The sequence below is a fragment of the Thamnophis sirtalis genome, unplaced genomic scaffold, assembly GCF_051295495.1.
Source record: "Thamnophis sirtalis isolate CommonGarterSnake01/CBP01778 unplaced genomic scaffold, rThaSir2_p1.2 scaffold_3, whole genome shotgun sequence".
Lineage (NCBI taxonomy): Eukaryota > Metazoa > Chordata > Lepidosauria > Squamata > Natricidae > Thamnophis > Thamnophis sirtalis.
The window spans coordinates 54,972,925-54,995,750 of record NW_028261383.1 but is presented as its reverse complement, the minus strand read 5'-3'; positions in this window follow the sequence as shown (position 1 = coordinate 54,995,750).

Below are 22,826 nucleotides of genomic sequence, written 5' to 3'. Positions count from 1 at the left end.
ACAGCTGGCGCAGTTTAGTCATCACGGTCCATAGCTCGTCCCTGAGTAGCGGCGGCGGCTCCAGTCGAGGTTAAGCGTAGGAAGCCCGTCCCTCGGACGGATGGAGGCCGTGCCTGGGAGCTTACTGAGGTTGGCTACAACCGGAGGCTGCTGTTGATGTCGCTTGCTGGCCATAGCGGCGGCCCTGACGGGCCCTCAATGTAGGAAAGAAATTTTTTTTCTCTCCTGCGTTCACGTTGGCTGATGTTGTTAGGCTCTGCGGGAATCGCATATCAATCCCACCCTCGTCGCCAGTATTGTAACGTGTGGGTTGTTGTTGTGAGGGAATTGACACGCAGGAGCCATGTGCAAGACAGATCTTTATTATAACACAGGTGACAAGTGATTCAAACGTTCCCTGCAACTGTCAGGGTATTTATACTAGCACTCAGACCAACTGTCAAAACGACCAACCAATCAGGTCGCAGCTGGTATTTGCATATTGAATATGCAACAACAATAACAAGTTAAGAAGGAAAAAAAAGACACATCCTCAAGTAAGCAGGGATTAACACCAGGCAAAAGTCAAGCAGAAAACAATATAATCAAGGAACACCAAGAAGAAAACTAAACCAACTGACAGGACAAGGTACTGTATATAAATAGGCTCAGAAAGTTGCTATTATCTACTGTTTGCTGTAATTAATGGTGCAGATGGGTATAGGTTACTGAGTCGTGTTTCCTTGCCTTTGAGCAGGCATTAAATTAAAATAGCTGTAGTACCTAAAATATTTCGGTAGAGTTTTTAAATTTTTCTAGGCAGAGGCAACATTTTGTGCCCATCTGTGGCCATTTATCTCTTTAGGAAACCAAATACTGACAAAACAAGGCCCAATGGATCATAAGTTGTCTAGTACTTTATTCCAGGAACAAGAAGGGATGTTTTATCATGTTGAGTGGACTTGTTAAAAAAGCTAGAAAATTTTGGATTCAAATCCGTACACTGATTCAGAGGATTTTAAAGTTTAATATACAACTCTACTTCAAAGTCAGTCTTATGGTGTTCCTAAATTCTTTTGTCTATTTTAAATCTGCCAAATAACAGTGGTAAATAAGAGAACCATTGACAGATATAACCCGCTGCCACCAGTTCTTCCCTTGATTTTATTTTGCGTTCTCCTTGACAAAATTCTAATACCTCATGATAAGTTAGCCATTTGTACTCACCTTTTATTTTTTTTATCTATAAAGTGCTTATTGTACTCAGAACTCCAAAGGTATTTTTGGGAACAATTTGGATTTGTATCTATTTCTATATTCTCACCATGTCAGGTCAAACATAATGATTTTTAAAATCCACATTGACTTTGTTATATCACAAATATCCATGCCACCCAAATCTTAGGTTGTGTTCTTCTAACTCCAAAATCCTTCCGTGTCTCAGCAACATCCTTTCTTTCACCCAGATCAAATAGCAAGCTGAAAAATACAATTTCAAATCAGGTCAACCCAATCCTCCTCTTTCTTTTTTGCATTTTGTAACTCCTTAACAGTTAACTTGAGGGTTTTTTACCCTTGCAACACAAATTGTATATATACATTTCAACCCCATTTTATATATCCATCAACACTGGCAGAGCGACCCACAAGTGTGCATAAACAAGGAGCAAATCCAAGTCTGAATCGCAGTGATGAAGTAAACTTAGTTGGGTAATGATGAAACATCTGTAAGCAAACAACCAGGCTCAGAGAGCACCAAGGACTCCCCAGTTCAACCCTGAGCTGCACATTCTCTTCTACTGGAAGACAGTAAAATGTCCTAACATATTTAGGTGCCAATTTACAAACTTAATTCATTTACCTATTCTTTTCCATAAATCTCCTGTTGCAATCCATACTATAATCATTCCTTTTGGAATATCCTATTCTAAAGTATACAGTAGTAACTTTTATTATTCTACTAGCACCCTCTACAGATACTTTTCTGAGACTGAATATTTGTATTATTGTTTACAGAACTAACATTCAGAATGTGTTTTGGAAGAAACAAAAATTGTCTACCCATGAGTTCTCCCAAACAAAATATGTGTAAATCGCCTAGATGTAGATTTAGAAAGTTGGTAAATTGAATAACTAACTAAATAACAGCACACAACTTTTCTTTGCAGATCTAACAGTTTTAGATTTCTTAGTGTTTTGGATCTGGAAGCAAACACAGTCTATGTATTATTAATGTCCATATGGGGTTTACATATGTATGTTGTCATTACAGCAACTTCCACACAGATGTGCTCTTAGATCTGATATTTTACAATGAATTCAATCAGAATAACTTTGAATTCAATCCAAGATTAATAATTAAGCTATAAAATGGATTTTAAGTGCATTTGCTCTGATTCTTTATAATTTTCCTATGCAGTCTAAAGTATAGGGGAGTATAGATCTTATAATTGCCCTCCTGATAAAATGGAATTCGTTTGTAAATAACTATGCTTAGATCTACATGATCCAACAGAAGTCTATTCAGAAACAAGTGATGCTATTTTCAATAAGACTTTTCCCCCATGTAAATGTAAATGTATGTAAAATGGTAGTTCCAAAGGCTAGATATACAGCACTCCCGCCCTCTATTTTACTCACAACCTGAGTGAACTAGAAGCTGAGTTTCCAACTTCTTAATCAATGTTTCACACTGCCTACATGCATGTACATTTATGGCTGTGAGCACAGAACGATGGAGTGCAATGTGTAATATTGTTTAGCATTTCCATGTTTATTGTTAAGACTCAACTTCTATGGAATATATTTTATGCATTCCAAAATCACATAAAACTTTTAATCAAACAGCTGTGGATTATAACACCTGTAATGAATGTGGTAAAGGCACTTCAAAATTCTTCTCACTATCTATTAAAATCTCATTACTGTGCCTTCATGGGCTCTTACTCAGAAAGAAATTACATTTGCTTTTGCATCATCTTTCTAATTACAAAATTGGAACCCACCCATTTAATCCATCCCCGTTAAGGTTATCAGATCTAAAGTCTATCATAATGTTTATCAAAGATTTTGGTGAAAGAAAACATATATCAATGTGATATTGATCCCTTTGGGAAAGAATGTACTAATAACGATGTTAATAATGATGATGTTCGTGATAATGATGATGAAAATGAAGATAAAATATTGATGCCAGAAAAAAGGGAAGTATTCTTGTTTAGTCATTTAAATTCTCATCTGTTATAGTTATATTTTATTAGTGTGCATATTTATGAGAATTCTATTCTATTTACATTAAAACTATACATGCACACACACAAACCTAGAGAGAGACAGAGAGAGAAAGAGGGAAGGAGGGAGGGAGGGAAGGAGGGAGGTAGGGAGAGAGAGAAATGCTCACTGGAATTCTGAATTTGGACTAAGCTTATTTGCACTTTGCACTAAGCTTATAAAGCAATAAACATCACTGTATACACTTGCCTACTTATGTGTGCATATGTGTCTACCTTTGTTTCTCTCCATTTCCAGCTTCTGACACTGTCCTGCAGAAATAGCTTTTAAAAAACAAGTATACTGTTTGTTCTGTCCCCACTACACATTAGTTTGTGTGCAGCTCGACATGCAGCTAAACACACCTATCCTCCAATAAAACAGACTGTGTGGGTAGATATGAATGCTTTATTGAAAGAACAGGATAAGGTGAAACTGGGGAAAATAGGGATAGATACAATGAAAACCAAATACAAGATTGGTAGCATTGAGTTACTGCTAAACTAGTGGTGGGTTTCAATTTTTTTAAGAACCTATTCCTTAGGTGTGGCCTGTTTTGTGGGAGTGGCTTGGTGGTCATGTGACTGGCTGGGCATGGCTTGGCAGTCATGTGACTGGCTGGGCATGGCTTGGCGGTCATGTGACTGGCTGGGCATGGCTTGGCAGTCATGTGACTGGCTGGGCGTGGCCAACTTGTAAAATGTAGTGAAACTTACTAAACAACGTTCTTGCTTAGCAACCAAAATTTTGGGCTCAATTGTGGTCATGAGTTCTCTTTCTTTCCTTTCCTTCCTTCCTTCCTCTTTCTTTCTTTCCCTTTCTTTCTTTCTCTCCTTCCTTCTCTCCTTCCTTCCTTTCTTATCTCTCTCTCCCTTCCTCTTTCTTTCTCTTTCCTTCTTTCTCTTTCTTTCTCTCTTTCTCTTTCTCTCTCCCTTATTCTTTCTTTCTCTTTCTTTCTTTCTCTTTCTTTCTTTCTCTCTTTCTCTTTCTTTCTCTTTCTCTCTCTCTTACTCTTTCTTTCTTTCCAAAGGGATACAATAGGTGGACCTAACTAGATGTTATGCACCATAAAATATATGGCACCTTACAAAGCTGATCTACCATGTGAGAAACAGACATTTCACTGCTGTGAAAAAAATATTCCTTTTATTTATTTATTATATTCCACCTTTTATAGGCTTTATAAACATATTTATTTCCATTAGAGAAGAGAGAGATCAGCTGGCAGAAGTGGGCTGCATTGTTAGTCTGACGGGGCATCCAGCTTTACCTTTCCTTTTCATCCAAAGCTGGTGAAATAGTAGTTATTCTGAACTGGTGATGGATGAAGTGAGGGGCCACAAAGAAGCAGCTGCCCAGCAGCTGCTGCATCCCATTGCAGGCACCCAAGATGGCCTTGATGTCTCGCCATTTTGCCGCGTCCAGCCCCATACCACCTCACCCACTGACCTTGTGACACTCTGCTGGACAGCCTCTCCTTTGTGTCCTGTTGCCGACTGCAGTCTGGGCAGGTGCTGTGCCCCCAGAGCGGTCACATGGCAGTGGCGCATGGGTTGCTGGCCATCTCAGGGCCCAGCCAGTTGCTTCTGGAGAGTCAGGCAGACGGGCAGCATTTCCCCCCTCCCCAGCTGCCTGCAGCCTCAGAGCCTTGGCTGGGTGGGCAAAGGAAGTGGGTGGGCGGGACAAGCATGGTGTGGACGGGCGGGGTGAGCAAGCGGTGACTGGGGGCGGGGAGGAGCAAGTGGGGGGGCAGGCCAGGGGAGGGAGCATTCAGGTACAGGATCTCTGGAAGAATGGGTACAGGAAGACATGCTATATTTCACCATCCGGTATGGCCGTACCAGCTGGAACCCACCACTGTGCTGAACATAACAATCAATAGATACAAGCAATTTAAATCTCACCAGCAATGCTCTGTGTGGGATGTGGATTTGTCCTTGGATGACCCTGTGCTTATGAAGATTGTGTGGTGTGGCATGACACTTTGATTGTCTGAATGAATTTTTAAAAGTGCTATATACTTCAAGATTTTTTGACGGATGCCAAGTTCGTCCAATGTCTGGCTAACAAATAGTGTGAAAAAGATAAATATATTTTGAGCATATCTTTACCTTCTGCTTTCCCATCGCTAGTAAAAGCCACTCACCATTAACTGAATGTAGGAACAAATAATATCTTCCTCCACTTAGGTCCACTTACAACCAACTGCAAATGGATCTTTGGATTTCAAGATTTGTCTCAAAGCTATTTTCCAAACCAAGCTTCTTAATTCCTTTGGAGCAGATGATCTCCAGTGCTTCATTTTAAATATAATTACTGCTACAGATTAATTGTTTACAGTGCTTGCATGCCTCTCCCTCCAGGGGCTGATCCTTCCATTGCACAGCCATTTCATCTGGGCCTCCTGGGCTGCAAGACTGATATGCTCTCTGCATTGTTTTAATCATCTTGTAGATGTTTGGCCATCAAGCCTGTCTGTTTCCCTAGAAGCATCTCTTCCATTCAACTCTTACATCTTCCGGGGGCTCCCTTTCTATGTTTGCCCAGGTTGGGTGATTTGTTCCCATTTGCATCCACCTTGCATCTCAAAATTGCGGACAAGAGGGTGCCATGAATTGGCTTAATTTCAAACTATGTATTATAGTTGGCTGCAAGTGGATTTGATCTTTTATCTGGCGCTCTAAGAGCTATATAACAGAATTGGAAGGGACCTTGGAGGTCTTCTAGTCCAATATCCTGCTCAAGTAAGAAACTATATCATTTAAACAAATTGTTGTCCAAGCTCTTCTTAAAAACTTCCAATATTGGAGATCCACAACTTCTAGACACAAATCACTCCACTGATTAATTGGTCTAGCAGTCAGGAAATTTCTCCTTAGTTCTAGGTTCTCTCCTGGTTAGTTTCCATCCATTGCCTCTTGTCCTCCATTCAGGTGTTTTGAAAAGTAGGTTGACTGTTCTTTGTGGCAGCTCCTTAGATATTGAAACACTGTTATCATGTTACCCCTAGTCCTTCTTTTCATTAAAATAGATACCCAATTCCAACAACCATTCTTTATACTGTATGTTGTAGCCTCCAGTCCCCTAGTCATTTTTGTTGCTCTTCTCTGCGCTCTTTCTAGAGTCTCCACGTCTTTTTTTACATCATGGCGACCAAAACTGAATGCAGTATTCCAAGTGTGGCCTTACCAAGGCATTATAAAGGTAAGAGCCGAGGTGGCGCAGTGGTTAGAGTGCAGTACTGCAGCCACTTCAGCTGACTGTTAGCTGCAGTTCGGCGGTTCAAATCTCACCGGCTCAGGGTTGACTCAGCCTTCCATCCTTCCGAGGTGGGTAAAATGAGGACCCAGACTGTGGGGGCAATATGCTGACTCTGTAAACCGCTTAGAGAGGGCTGAAAGCCCTATGAAGCGGTATATAAGTCTAACTGCTATTCCAGATTTTTTTACTGATGCGCACTATGTGCACATGCGCATTAGTGAAAAATTGCTTCTGTGCATGCGCAGAAGCCAAAAACAAGATAGTTGCACCTTTGGCATTGCCAATATAACCAGTACGGTCAGTGTCCACCGAAGTTACTATCTATTCAGCCAAACCGGTAGGAACCCACCCCTGCTTCCAACCATATTATTATTTTATGTTCTATCAGTTTTGAAAATATGTATTAAGCTGAAAAAATGAAGAAAATATTAGAAATGCATTCAAATTGGTTTTGCCTTAACTCCCAAGGGTGGGAGGGAGGGGAGGGAAAATGAAGACTTTCAAGATTCAATTATGATAGATTATAATAAAGCAGAGTCCTACGATTTCTTGTGGAGTCTGCTTCCTAGCTGGGTCTGCCTTAAAAAGGCAACAGGAAGGCATTCTCTCCACAAGAAATAGGCTATCTCCAGCTTCTGCCTGCTTTGTAATTGTTCTTAGATATGTTTATGATTGCTTTATGTATGTAATCATTATCTGAACAATAAATCCAGTGATACATCTGGAACCAACCCAAATCCTTTTTCTTGCAGACAGCAAGGCTACCAAGCCAAAAATTTTCCACAGCCACTTGCCTTTGTTAACCTCCAGTTTACCCCAATATCATTTATTTATACAATTTTATACAGTTTTCCATATCAAAATAGATAATCAAGAACAAAAAAACGAAATGCCCTGATGTGCTGCCCCAACTTTAGGGTACTTTGGGCTAATTAATTAAAAGATCCAACAACAATCTGATGGTGAGAGATTTACAGAACTTGTTAGCTAAGCTGGTGTGATGGTATATAAGACCTTTTATTTGCTGTGTATGCATGAGCAATAATAATAGCACTTAGACTTATATAGTGCTTTACAGCCCTCTCTAAGTGGTTTACAGAGTCAACATATTGCCCCCAACAATCTGGCTCCTCATTGTACTGATCTCAGAAGGATGGAAGGCTGAGTCAACCAGGAGCCTGGTGAGATTTGAACTGCCAAATTGCAGGCAGCCGGCAGTTAACAGAAATAGCCTGCACTCTAACCATTGCACCACTGTGGCTCATGAGGGATTAGATTTAATAAAAGGAATCTGTTCATATGCTATGTTGCATGATAGAGGGAAACAGAGAACATAGGTGGAACTGAAAACATTTTCACTGCATTTCCAATTAAAATCCAGCTTCTGTGTTGCCTTTGTCAATGGAACATTTTGGGAGATGAATGAATGCAACACTGGGCTTTAACTGCATAGGAGGAACAAGTTGTTTTCCATTAGTGAGGTGGCCTGAGCTTGCTTAGACAGCAACACACACTAATAACTTAACTAGTATTTAAAGCTTATTTTCTCAAGTCCAGTAAGAATCTAACCCCAAAAGTCGAACAGCACCAAAAGGCACCTTTTGTGTTAGAGTTAATAGGCTTTTATTGAGCCCTGTGGCTTCACACATAATTCTACCAGGGATATTGTGTTGCTCAAGCATAATCAATTTAATGCTTAGAAAAATGACCCCGGCCCCAAAAGCTGCTGCCTTTAATTATGCATAGGAAGGGAATGGCAAAATGCCTGCAAGGCAAGTCTGAATCTCCTGCCTTTCCTATGTCCAAAAAGTATTTTCTAACTTTTCAAAAGGAAGACTTTCTTAGGGTAAAATTCTGTCCTTTGACCAGATTGCCTTGGGAGTTTTGTTTTGCTTTGAATTTTAAATGGACTTTGTTTTCATACTGGATTTTTGTTGTCTAGGATGACTATTATTTTTTTCGGAAGCCTATTTTCCAATAAAAAGAAAAAAAGAAAAGATTAGCATGGGAATAGAATGAAGCTTCTGGAGAATTGGAAGAATGGAGCTGGCTCTATATGGGCCTTTGGAAGCTAGCCTAAATTCATCAATATGAAGCATGTTTGGAGAATGATATGAAATGGCCTCATTAGGAAGACTGCACCCCATGAAGTCCTGGTGTGACTTTTAGCAGCTGCAGAAAAATGAAGAAGGTAAATGATGGACTTTTGGTATGCAGGTAGCTGGATGGCTGGATGAGGTCTCCTAAGCTGTGGTAGGTAGGTTTCCAAGCAGAAGTGGGCCAGTTGGGTGGTTGAAATGGATGGTTGATTGAGATAGGTAAGTAAGAGCAATTGCAGATATAAGTCTGGGCAGGCACCCAAATGCCCAAATTTTGTTCATGTGACTATGGGGGCACTCCAACAGTTTGGGCACAAGTCATAAGTACCTTTGCTTAACATTGTAATTTCAGACAGACACTGAATAACAACAGAAATCAAGAACTACCTGTAGATAGATTGTGTTTAAAAGATCATGGTACAAAACAAACAAATAATCTCTCTCCTTTTCCTCCATGCTCAAACTTGGATTTTTGATTTTGCTCTGTAATAAATGATAGCTTTGCATACCTAAACTCTCCTTCAGTGAGAATGAAATTAATTTTTAAAAAGAATGTCATTTCTGCAGGGCAAAAGATCATCAGTACAGCTCAGCTTGTCATGCTTGGCTTGCTTTCTATCAATCATTTTGATTTTTTTTCTATTTTTTTTAGCTTGGCACCTTTGCTCTTCTAGGAAAGAGTGTTTGAAGAGATGCCTACTAGGATGGTTCTCTTTGATCATGGCTGGGTCACACCTTTCTCCCTCAGGCAAGCAACATGGACATCTTAAATGAATATCAGATAATTCAGCTGGAATAATTAATTGTATAAACATGCCTCTTATAATTTCAGCTGCACGTTGTAGAAGGAAGTTGCATTTTTCTACAATGGCTTTTTGTACAGGGTACATTTCCATATAGCACTTTTGCAGCAATCCAAAATCATCTCCAGACCAGTCATTCATCATCAGCCAGGTCATCATTGAGCTGAATTGAACAACTGATGGTTTCACTATGGTATATATGAAATTGTAGCAAAGCTGTCCTAGAAACTATTGTAGTTGAGGGACTGACATTCCCATTGTTGGGTTCTCTTGGTTCATCCCACCTTTCTTCCCAATTAGCAGGAATTCTTGTCTTACCCTACCCCATTCTCTTACTATAGATTCAAGGCTGGTGGGATTGAGAAGATTACAGATCACTTTTGAGAGATTAGAAAATGGAAATTGTATAGGTCGTGGAAACATTGTAGTGTAAAGGTGCCTTGAATCTTTGTACGTCCATGTACAAAAATAAGTCATGCAAGCAGAGGACAGTTGTCATTGAAGTTGTCAAGGTTCCAAGTAACACCCCCAATGAAGTCTGACAGAAGAATAATTATTGTTATCATGTAAACTAGAAGTGACACTAAATTTGAACATGAGAAAATGACCTATCTTATTTCTGTCTGGAGCCTGGCAGTCTGTTCCAAACAGGAATGTAGATCCATCAACATGAAGATTTCCCTAATGTCATATTTATACACACTAATAAGTGTGTATAAATAAGTGGTCATAAGATTTTTCTCCGACCCTGACTTCCTTTTACTTCATTTGAGTAAATTAAAATAAACCAAAGCAGTAATACTCTTGATCAGAGCTGACCACAATAATCCAATAATGGAAAATAGGTCTTGCAGCTAGAAAAACTGATTATCCCTTCTTATGGAAAATTGTTCGAACTGTCAGGAAATTTCTCCTTAGTTCCAGATTGTTTCTCTCCTTGATTACTTTCCATCTGTTGCTTCTTGTCCTGCTTTCATGTGCCTTGGAGAATAGTTTGACTCCCTCTTCTTTGTGGCAAACCCTGAGAGATTGGAACACTGCTATCATGTCATCCCTAGTCCTTCTTTTCATTAGGCTAGACATACCCAATTCCAGCAACTGTTCTTTGTATGTTTTAGCCTCCAGTCCCCTAATCATCTTTGTTGCTCTTCTCTGTGCTCTTTCTAGAGTCTCAACATCTTTTCTACATCGTGGCGACCAAAGCTGGATGCAGTATTCCAAGTGTGGTTTTACCATACTTTAATGTTAATTTGGGACAGAGGTTTGGGATGGAAAACTCAAAGAAAAGCTCAGTCTTTTTTCAGTGTAGAATACTGAAAACAGACAACAAAGCTGTGTTTTGGAATCAGCATCAATAAAGACTTTCAGTAAATGACTCAAAAGGAATGGAATTGCTGGGATTTTGGCTCTATAAGCTTAGCTTTGTGGTAAGTTATGTTGTGGTTTGTTCAGCTTGTGTTTGGTGTATTGCATGAAACCAGGTACTTTTCTTTAACCATGGTTAATGTGCAAATGGAGCCAATGTGTCTAATCTTCTTCCTATGGATAAAGGATGCAATATATGTGACTAACCAAATCTGTAGACTAACACTACCCTTCTTTATTAGCCACAGTTTAACCCTCCAGTTTGCTAATTTGACACATCACTTTAAACCAAAACCATACAGATCACAGTTTGCCCTCAGTTGATAACAAAGGGTGCCTGATCCTTATGGAAATCAACCAAATAATTTGGAAAGAGAGAGTTCTGTTTTCAATACAATATTGCTAGCTGTGATAAACTGCAAAATGAAAATTGCTTCCACCAAAAAGAGAAAGAAAGAAAACAAATCACATGAAAGACAAATATATTTAAATACTTTATCGGGGTTGGATATCCACAGTGAGCATCAAGTGGCTCTATCATTGAATGTACAGATATTTTGAGATAATAATCCCCTAGAATGGCCAAGCATACAATAGCTATGCTCCAAAGATTGAACATTCCCATTTCTCTCTTTTATAGTCAACACATATATTTCTGCACAAGTGTGACACACTGAATCATGGCTCCTTAGAGAAATCTTTAGAGTCCACTTTCTTGGAGCATTCTCAAAAACTAATCTCTAAAACCAAATGCTCTGACTTCCAAACATTTTGTTTGGGACAATAGCAATGCCTATTTTTTTTAATACTTCAATTGGTTCAATGCAATTTTTTCTTCTTCAACAACGCCACCATAATGTTAACAAAATACATTAAGACTGATCATTAAAGGAACACTTGATGTCTGGGGAAATATTACTGGTGTATAAAGCAGCACATCCTAGCATGTAGAGATAAAAGAAAGGCACACAAACATCCAGAGGCTGTTAAAATATTGTATTATGGAACTGAAGGATTTAAAAATAATAATAGTAATAAATAGTGTTAAAAAATAATAATAGCGACAGCATCAAAAAGTATTTTGCACTGTCAGGGATGCTGTAGCTGCCACATGTGATACTCAGGCTCTTACATATATATAGAGAGAAGCTGGTTACTAGATTAAAAAAACCTCACCCCAAAGACTCAAAGGGCACTAACAATGTCTGCTTAAATGTATCCCAACTTAACTAAGAACACACAATGTCAAAGAAAACATAGGAAGATATTATGCATAGGAAAAAAGATTAGAATTCAAAAGAGGCCTGAGAATGAAAGGAACAACAAATGGATTCACCCAAGAGGGAGCTAGGATTCAGAAAACAATGAACTTTTTTTCAAACAACCAAAAGGGAAAGAGAACAAACTCTAACCCACATCTATGAGTTTGATTCCTACATTCTAGAAGACTTCATTGCAGGTGGGGAGAGTTGTATGTGTGATTCCTTTCCCTTGAATAACTTGCCTCTTTCCACTGAAAAGAACAAAAAAGAAGAACAAAAGCTCTCAGAAATCTTCTGTCTCCTTTTCTTCCTCCCTTAAGGGAGTTAGTTCCTTGACTAGAAAGACATACGTTTAGTCTATAGATCAAATCCAGGGTGTATTTGTGACTTCCTGGAGATCCCTAGAAGATTGCATTGCTTGAGGTGCCTGTTCCAGCTACCGACTACTAGAGGGGAAATTTCTAATAATGATCATATGGCCAGCAGAAAGCTGGAAAATGATAGCAAGATAATTATTTTTGTGTATACTTGGATGGAAGATACCTAGAAACTCAGAAAAAGTGTCCTACATATTATCCAAAGGTGCTTTTTCAAGAGACAAACAAACTTTCTGGTTTAGGAAGCTTCTTCAACTCAGAGCTGAAGAGGTTTCTTGGATAAGAAGCAAAATGTCTTCAAAGAAAAACCAGAAAGTCCTCTTGAAAAAGCATATTTGGGACAACCATAACCTAGATGACTGAGAATCTGCATAGACATTGTCCTGCATACTGATGCACAAATTTAACATTTAAAGAGTAACACTTACATTCTAAAGAGTAGAACCACAGAAAGGGGGGGGAAACCCCACTCATAATGTGCATGGGTTTGGTTTAAAATGTTGATTTGTGTTTTTATTAGGTAGCCAAACCTTTGGATAGCCTGAGTATACAATCAGTACCGAGTTAATGTATCCTTTTATTCTTTTGTGATGCTTTTTTTATAATTATGAAAGCTCTCTACTTTTAACAAGCTACTTAACGTGATCTAAAGTTTCCCCCTGATTTAAAAAAAAATTAACATTGCTGCACTGAGTCACTTCAAATGCCTGCAAATTGCATTTCTCTTTCATCTTTCTGGAATAAAAATGTGATCTCTAGAAAAATCAGCATATGGAAATACAGGAAGATTATAAATGAATATATTGGTTCTTATTATTTCTATTAGGGCTACAAAGTGTGGTTTGCCAACATCAGGACAACCACTTAAATGTCAGCAGAGTTCATATTCTTTATTTGCTGCCATCTAACGGTAATTTGGATCTTTGCTTCTCAGATTTGTAGCCCTATTCTCCTTGCTACTCAGAACATATTAGGATGTCATGTTACTCCTTTTTCATTTCCTTCTATATTAATATGAGATAAGATCAATGGTGGTGTTCAGCCAGTTCAGACCAGTTCGGGCAAATTGGTAGTAGCGACCTGCAGGTCGGCCCGCCTTGCCCACACACCACAGTGCTATGACGTCCCATTTAGCCATGTTTCCTAAGCCGTTCACATGCAAGCTGTGTGCCACTCGCATGCAAGCTGTGTGCATGTGCAAAGCACATGCGCAGAAGGCCGCACTCACTTTTATGGTGTGCAGCAAACTGGTGATAAAATTATGTGAAACCCACCTCTGGATAAGATGTGCTGATTAGACACATCACTTTAACCCAAACCCATGCACATTATGTTTGTGCCACATTATGGCTTAGTATAGGGGCTGCGGCATGCCAGAACCTGGGCTGTACAAACAAGCCAAGGCCATCTGAGGGATGCAGGCAGCATATGCAACCACACTCCCTCCAGTCCATGAAAAAACCTCTCTCCACACAACCAGTCCCTAGTGCACAAGAGGTTGGGGACCGCTAGCTTAGTAGGATATAGTAACCAAATCACTGCTACTGAACTAAAGACATTGATTTGCATGACTAAGGGTGGACTTGAAAGTATTTTTCTCCATTCCTATTCAAAATAGCAATAGCACTTATGCACCATTTCATAGTGCTTTACAGCCCTCTTTAAGCCGTTTACAGAGTCAGCATATTGCCCCCAACAATCTGGATTCTTTTTTTTACCGATCTCAGAATGATGGAACACTGAGTCAACCTTGAGCCTCATCAGGATCGAACTCCTGGCAGTTGGCAGGGTTAGCCTTCAATGCTGCATTCCAACCACTGCATCACCATGGCTCTGATCACTGTGCCAGACTGGCATATTTCAACCTCCCATTAAATGTGAATGAAGAAGCCAAAGAAATAAATCCTTACGTGGAAGAGCTCAAGAGTGGGTCTTGGGAAATAAATCATCATGCTTCAGATAGCTAAGGAGAAAAGATTAGCTGTGGTCAGTTTCAGAAAATCTTTGGAGGGTGACGTTCTTTATGATGGAGAAAAAAGGAAAACTTAGCTGTAAAGTTGGCCGTGTGTTTTCTTTAAAAAGCACTGTGAAGGATTGCTAGGGAAATCCACAGAACAGAAAACCGCAGAAAATAATTAAACAAATTAATCAGGAAACAAAAGTTTGGTCTGCATATGTTACCTCAAGCAAGCCAATGAAACTGCCTCCCAGGAAAACAAAATTCAGTAATACATATTTGTTTCTAGATTTTTTTTTAAAAAAATGGCTTCGAGGTGTAAAAAAAATGCCCCATGAGACAACGGAGATGTATAAATTGGGATAAGGAGCAATGGCTACAGAGAACAATGGAGGTCTGAGCCTTCTGAGTATATTACTAACTGCTACATTGGTGGTGTGGTTATAGCCCTCTTAGATCTTTCAGACAAATACTTGCTTCCAATATGATTGCATGGTTATAACTTACACTGAGTATCTTCTCCATCTCTCAAAGGATGATCTGTTGAGGAGGAAATATATCAGGGAAAGTGAAGCCAATTCCTTTTCTGTCACTGTATACAAAGATTTGTTGTCACTGATGTTATTAACCTAATATTAGCACCAAGATGAAGCTGATTTTATTAATATACCCCCCCCTTTTTAAATTGTCTTTAAAATTAAATCAGTATTTTAAAAAAAATATTAAAAGTATAGAGGAAGTGGGTCTAATAGGGCCAAGGAGAGGTATCCATGAACATCAACTGGAGACTGGAAAACATGTTTATTTAAATGTTAGTCTTGAATAAATATTTAACTCTGGATTAATTTTAAAAACATGTTCTTCCCTTCCTAAACTTCATACTCAAGCTACTTGAACTGTTATTTCAATATGCATATTTATTGTATTCATATTACATTACATTAAATATAGCAATAGAATTTAGACTTATATACCACTTCACAGTGCTTTACAGCTCTTTCTAAGCAGTTTACAGAGTCAGCATATTGACCCAATAATCTGGTCCTCATTTTACAGACATCAGAAGGATGGGAAACTGAGTCAAACTTGGTGAGGATTGAACTGATGGCAGTCAGCAATACTGCATTCTAACCACCACCACAGAGCTATCATGGAAAAACTAGTGATACCTTCATGCAGCAAAAATCATAAGAGTCAATGTAGTGCAGTGGTTAAATTCGAACTAGAAACAAGGAGATAATGAGTTGCAGTCCTCCCTTTAGTAGGAAAGTCAGCTGGGTGCCTTTGGGTTACTCACACTCTCTCAATTCAACCCACCTCACAGGAGTGTTGTTGTGGGGGAAATAGGAAGTTGGTACATTAAGTATGCATGCCATTTTGATTGGGCCAATAATAAAGATAAGATAAAAATCTAAAAACTAAATTGATGTACAGGAACAGCTTTCTTCCAATTTCCCAAAAATTTAAGATGAACTTATGGGACCTACTTCAAGTTATGTGTAAGGAAGGCTGAGCTCCCAGTAGAAGCTAGATATTCCATATGATAACGAAGGAACTATGGTCTATATTTTGACATTAGGGGGACATCTTGAGCTCCCTCTGATATATTGTTTTATGTTGGCTTTTTTAGTGTGTACAGACACTGAGGTTTGTAAAATAATTAGGATTATGTTGAACAAGGCACTATATCTTGTAGAAGGAAGTATGGTTAATAGCTGTCATGAAACACGCAATATAGTTTGAGGGTTTCACATTTGTGTCAGTCCTTTTCTAATCAGGGTTACTAACACCTATCCTTAAAAAAATAGATGTAAATTTAAAATCTGTGGAAACTAATTCTTTCATTATGTTTTGCAGCATTTTGCATTTGAAGGGGGAAAGATTATTTGAAGGATCCTAAGAGAGAGCAGAAAGAGAGACCAGCAAGAGGAGAAACGTTTTAATGCTTAATGAATAGATCCATGAGTTTCATTAACCTGCAAAACTTGTCTCTCTGTGTATGTATTGGTGCAGTGGCTTTATTACCTCATTAATTAAAACATTTCCAACAAGATGCATTAATTTAATGAGACTGTGCTCTTGGTTTAAACGACAGTGCTAATTAACCCTCTAATTGAGACATTTCTCACTCAGTGAAAAGAGAACGAGACCCCACACAGCTATCTTGATATTACTAAGCTGAGGTTTGCAAGAGAAAGTAAAGCAAAAATGAATGAATCACGATAATTACTGGAATTATTTTAAATGCATTAGAATGGCAGCCACCTATTTATAGATACTGCCATGCCCCACCATATATTTCTTTCTAGTGCGCTGTATGCTTTCTATTAGCTTAGAGCCGTGATGGCGAACCTATGGCAAGCATGCCAAAGGTGGCATGCAGAGCCCTCTCTGCTGGCACGCGTGTCGTTGCCCCAGGTCAAATCTCCATGGCATTTCTTTTGTGACCTTCTGTTTCCCTTCAAATGACGAAACAGAAACTCACAAAAGAAAAAGATCTTGCCGCGTTGCCAGTGTTGGGATGCCCCACTTCCCGCTAGCCAGATGGTCTTTGGGTCTCTGTGAGCATGTCCATGCATGCATGCAAATGTCCGTGCATACACATGTTCATGTGCACATGCACACCTTTTAATTTGGGCATGCGCCCATGCACAGTTTGGGCACTCATTGTCTAATAGGTTCACCATCACCTGCTTAGAGTGTAATATTATTCTATGTTTAATGAGAGCAGTGGTATATACAGTTCAATTTTTGAGCATCAACAATAAGCAATGATCGAAAAGAGGAGGACAATATCAGTTTTCTCATTGGAACCACAGCTATAAAGCTATATTTCAAAAAGAAAAAAAAATCCAACTTCATGGTGACTTATGCAACTATGAATATTTATACAGGTAGTCCTTGACTTGCCACCACAATGGAGTTCAAAATTTCTGTTATTATGTGAGACATTTGTTAAGACTTAGGACTCCATAGTTTGCATCTATACTATACTATAATATTTTTAAATATCAATTCTTCAAAGCAGGGTGTCAATCCAAGACCAAATCATGACTCGGATGACTTACTGAAAGGACTTTTACCTATTAGAATTATTGGTATAATTAAATAAGATATCTAATCATTTTGGTCTTACATAGAGAAAGACAGATTCTGGCTGAACGTTACAGAAAGCATTTGAAAATAAAGATAACTTTACCAATAAAACCATGTCTAAAAGGAAGCAATATTCCACTAGGTATTATCAATGGGTTTCTTTAAATTTCCTATACTCAGAAGAGGAATGAACTTTCAAATCTTCCAAATTGAATTCCTGGTAGATACTTGATTCATCCAAATAGCAATAGCACTTAGACTTATATACTGCTTCACAATGCTTCACAGCCCTAAGCAGTTTACAGAGTCAGCACAATATTGCCCCCAACAATCTGGGTCCCCATTTTACTAACCTCGGAAAGATAGCTTTCTTGGCAATAATACAAATTAATTTGCTACTGCTTTCTTCAGAATTTTTTTTTTTACTTTGCCATCTAGTTCACAGGGACATGATGGCTCAGTGGCTAAGACGCTGAGCTTGTTGATCAGAAAGGTCATCAGGTCGAATCCCTAGTGCTGCGTAATGGAGTGAGCTCCCATTACTTGTCCCAGCTTCTGCCAACCTAGCATTTCGAAAGCATGTAAAAATGCAAGTAGAAAAATAGGAACCACGAAACACTGTGCAAAGGCGCAGAGTGTTCCGTGCACCTTCGGCATTTAGTTACGCCAGCCACATGACCATGGAGACATCTTTGGACAATGCTGGCTCTTTGGCTTTGAAATGGTGATGAGCATCGCCCCCTAGAGTTGGGAACGACTAGCACATATGTGTATGGGGAACCTTTATCTTTACCTTACCTAGTTCACAATTATAGGGTTTCTTAGTGGTTTCCTATTAAAATATTATCCCAAACCAAACCTGATTAGCTTTTCTTTAAGTTCTGTCAAGGTGTCAACTTTCAATCTACAGTTCAATCAATGATTCTACAGTTCTTTGCAATGTAACCTTTCTTTTTTGATTTTTTTTGTGTGTTATTTTTTAAACATAACTCAGGGAGCAAACATACCTAATACTCCTTCTTCTGCCTACTTCCCCCACAACAATTATGTGAGGTGAATTGGGCTGAGAGAAAGGGACTGGCCCATGGATAGTCTGCTGGCTTTCATGCCTAAGGTGAGAGTAGAATTTAGTGTCTCCTGGTTTTTAACTTGATGCCTTAACCACTGCACCAAACTAGTTCTTTTGTACTCATCTACTTAATTCCCACTCAAATCAGGCAAATTGTTTTTTTTTATAAGAGATGGGAGAAAGACCCATTCAGAAGCCTTAAAGACCTGAGGAGTTAAAAACCATGCAGATAAATCCCAAATGTACATTAATTCATTTAAACACATGCAAATTTATTATTTGCCCATTGGCCAACTTTGAAGTTTCTGCAGAGAAAAAAACTGCCACTGCCAGAAAACCAAACTATCTTAAAGTGAACTATGTTGAAACTAATTGAAAATATAACCCAGAGAGTGTGGTTTTTGTTTCATTATCTACGCTATCTATATAAAATGCAAGAATCTGGATCGTATTTCTCTTAAAACTTGAGATTACATAAAATACTGTTCTAATCTATAAAGATAGCTGGTGGAGATCTAAAGCAAAAAATTAGCACCGCTTTTTAAATCCTGGGGGCCTTTCATTAATTTTTACTGTTATGACCACAATGAGAAGTCTCTTAAGGATTTAGCTTAACCTTTTTTTTTTATTTTACATCAATCCATCTAGCCAACAGATGAGTGCTTGAACTAATTTTGCTAACAGCTAGGAATTCAGAGTAATAAATGTGCATTCGGTTAGAGAAAGCACCAGTATCAAATTACGACTCAGGTCAGCCATGAAATTGAAGTTGTATTTATTTTGGATCATTCTGTGCTAACAAAGTCTCTTTTTCTTCACGGCTGGATCTGAATTTCTAAATTATATCTGAGGTTAGAGAAGCCCTAGTACGTGTTGTGTCACTAACAAAATAGACATAGGTAGAGCAAGCCTCAGGAAATAATAATCATGTGTCAACTCAAGAGGAAAGCAGTAGTTTCCTTGTTATGAATAAAACATTTTTAATATCACTTTCATTTCTCAAGTCCTGAAACCCAGCAATATCTCATAATCTTTAATCAGACTATTTGGCTTTAGTATCCTTGCCTGGCACATGACCATAGGACAGCCATAGACAAGGTGTAAATAACGGGGTTTTAGAGAGCAAAAAAAATGGAGTGCAGAGCACAATCAGAGACTCTCTGCTGGGTTGAGATCATGCATTCAGATTCAGGCCAGTTCACAGTATTATATGCAAAGAACCGAATCCTTATCCCGCCCAATCAAACACAGAAAGGTTCTTTCCAACAAGAAGCCTATCTAATAAGCAACAGCCTATTAAACTGTTGCAGGAAAAACAAGCAAACAATTGTGTGTCACAAGACTTTGTAGACTGCAATCTGTGGCAACAGGTGCGATTTAAAGCTCTATCAACCATGTATCTATTTGTGTGTGTGTGTGTGTGTGTGTTGGATCACTCTCTCACACACATACATATGGCGATAGAAAATAGATTGTAAACTAGGTCAGAGTGAAACTAAATGCAGAAGTAAGGTAGGTTTACATTAACATGTTAGAACAGAGCCAAGGAAAGGGACTGTTAGAAGAAAATCTTGATCCGTTCCAAACTGGCCTTGAAAGAAAAAAAGAGGACAGCTACTTGAAGATATTTATTCAAAGGCAAGATACAGGCAGACTTGTAGCTCTTGAAGGTGGTCATAAATTATGGTTCTGAGACGGTTTCTTTTATAGAAGGAGTTAGTCTACAGTTTCTAGAAAGCTGGAGAACTCAGCTTATCTTTTAGGGATTCCTGGAAAAGTGCATTAGGTCTTGTGAAGGGGAAATGCGACCTGGTGTCCTGCAAGGTTTATGATCTTTATCTTTTTGTGAGTTGGGGGATGTGAAGGTTTTTTGTGAGGAAATCTATTATCGGAAGGAGAAACTTTTAATAACTTGAGGGAAATTTCTCACTTGGTTAAGTTGATGCCTTTTGCCAATTTCATTTATTGTTAAAAGTGCATTGTCTATTTCAGCCAAGCTTTCAATTGACTTAAGTAGTCTTTTGTCTTATTGGAAAACAGAAACAGGAAACAGAGCAAAGGTGACATTGGGAGAGAGGTAGGCTTTCACCTCCTTCCCACAGGACTTTCATAATAAGCATTTTCTAGAAACTTTTAAATTAGCAGCAGTGATTCACAGAGGATCATGAAGGAGAGGGCATTTAAAAATGTGGGGCTTTTCCCTAATTTACACAGGGTTACACTCCTGGATTTTATTAATGAGGGAATGTACAATGGTAAAATATGATTCTGACAAATCTAGTAATGGTCCATGCTCACTATTTCAATAAAACTGTCACCTTATTTTTAAGATGACAATAATGGCATTATCACTCACTGTCAATCTGGAGAACCAGGAAGAAACAAATGTAAATGATGAGTGTAACATTCAGTGTAATATTCACAATGCTTGTGAATATTGCCTACTTGGTCTTAAAACAGAAATATGTCTAAAATCTTTTTTAAAACAATGGTTTATGGTTAAGTTGTTGGACTAGAATCGCTAAAAGCCCCACTTGGAGATTGTGAGCCAGTCATCACCACTCAGTCCTAGGAAGTAACAATGGTAGGCCACTTTTTGAACTGTTGCCTAGGAAACTGCAAGCCAGATTAAAGGGTAACATCATCACAAAAGGTTACAAAATAAGGACTCTGGATGGTCTTCAGGTACTAGGGCTTGGCTTAGGTCAATTTGTCTTTGTGTAGCCTTTGTGGGCTATATAATCTTTTCAAGAGAAAGATTCATACCAATTCTGAGATCAAAAAGAATTACATGATTTTTGCAGGAGACAAAAATTAGCTAAGATTTTTTACTCAATTTGATATATTGCTGTGAAATATATATATGTGATAAGAGCTGGCTTGGTGTAGTGGTTAAGGCACTAGGCTAGAAACCAGGGGTGACTACTTGCCCATAATTACAGTATGTAGCTTGCCATTGTAGTTAGGCAATGCAGTGATTAGGTTGCTGATAAAAGAGAATATTTGTAACTCAGGTTAAGGTCTGGGGCCCTTGGTGCTCTCTGAACTTGGTAGTTTTCTTGCAGATGTTTCAGTACCAAACGAGATGATATGAACAGTACTAATAACTGTACTAGCTATTAGAAACATCTGCAGGAAAACCACCAAGCTCAGAGAGATTAAGATCTTGCAAGTATCATAGTGTTTACCAATAATAGACTTTATTCTTTTAATAATCTTACCCTTTAACTCTTAAACTACCTTTGACAATTTAAATGACAATTTAATAGTTTCCATTTTGGTACGTATAATGTAAATGCTGAAAGTTTCATAGCTGCTTTAGAACCAGTATTCTGGTTTCAACCAGCAAAACATCTGCATTGGGTAAACCTTGGTACTATATCTGCCCTTTTGAGAAAAATGATCCATATTCCTCAACCGCCGCAATGATCATTGTGTAGATAGCAGTGTTGATTCTAACACAAATCCTTTGATGGACACCTGGGCTTTTGAAACCAGGCACTTGAATAAGTAGTTCTGTAAATAGATGGTTTTTCCTCTCATTGTTAATCTGAAACTTCTCCTTGCTCTCTGAAACACTTTTGCAAGTGTTGTACACGTTGAAGGTTTTGTCTGCTATCCATAATGCCAAATAACTCTGTATTTCATTTTGATAATTTCTTGAATAAAATGAATGCCCAGTAAGACATACTGATGAAATCTGATCAAATCACTAACATTTGTTGTCAACTATAATAAGAAAATGATTTACTTGCAAGATTGAAAGTGAAAAGCTGCTCTATAATATTATTTTAACTGAAGACTGACCTCTAATTAGCAAGTACAAATGGGTTTTTGTACTAGATATGTGCGCTTTAATTCACATACGGTCCTTGGGAGAAGGGCAGCATATAAATCAAATAAACCTAAACCTAAACCCATATTTGTTCTTTAAACCTGAGTTATAACTTGCAATGAAAGAACAGGACCTATTCCACTCCAATACTAGTCTAACATCTTAATCATTATACCTTAATCACACTAGTCAAATATCTCAAAGAAGAGTTGGCTTCAAATCAATCTATGATTCAAGAGTTCTTGATGATCTGAGCCTACTTGGGTCTCACCATAAGGCACTGACAGAGGAAATTGCTGCTGGGATAGGTGATCAATTACTTTGTTCTCCTTCAACTATTTCAAGCTCTTTTAGCTTTGAATACAAACAGTTACCATTGTTGTTAATTGCAAAGTCATGTCCGACCCATTGTGACGCATGGACAACGTTCCTCCAGGCCTTCCTGTCCTCTAC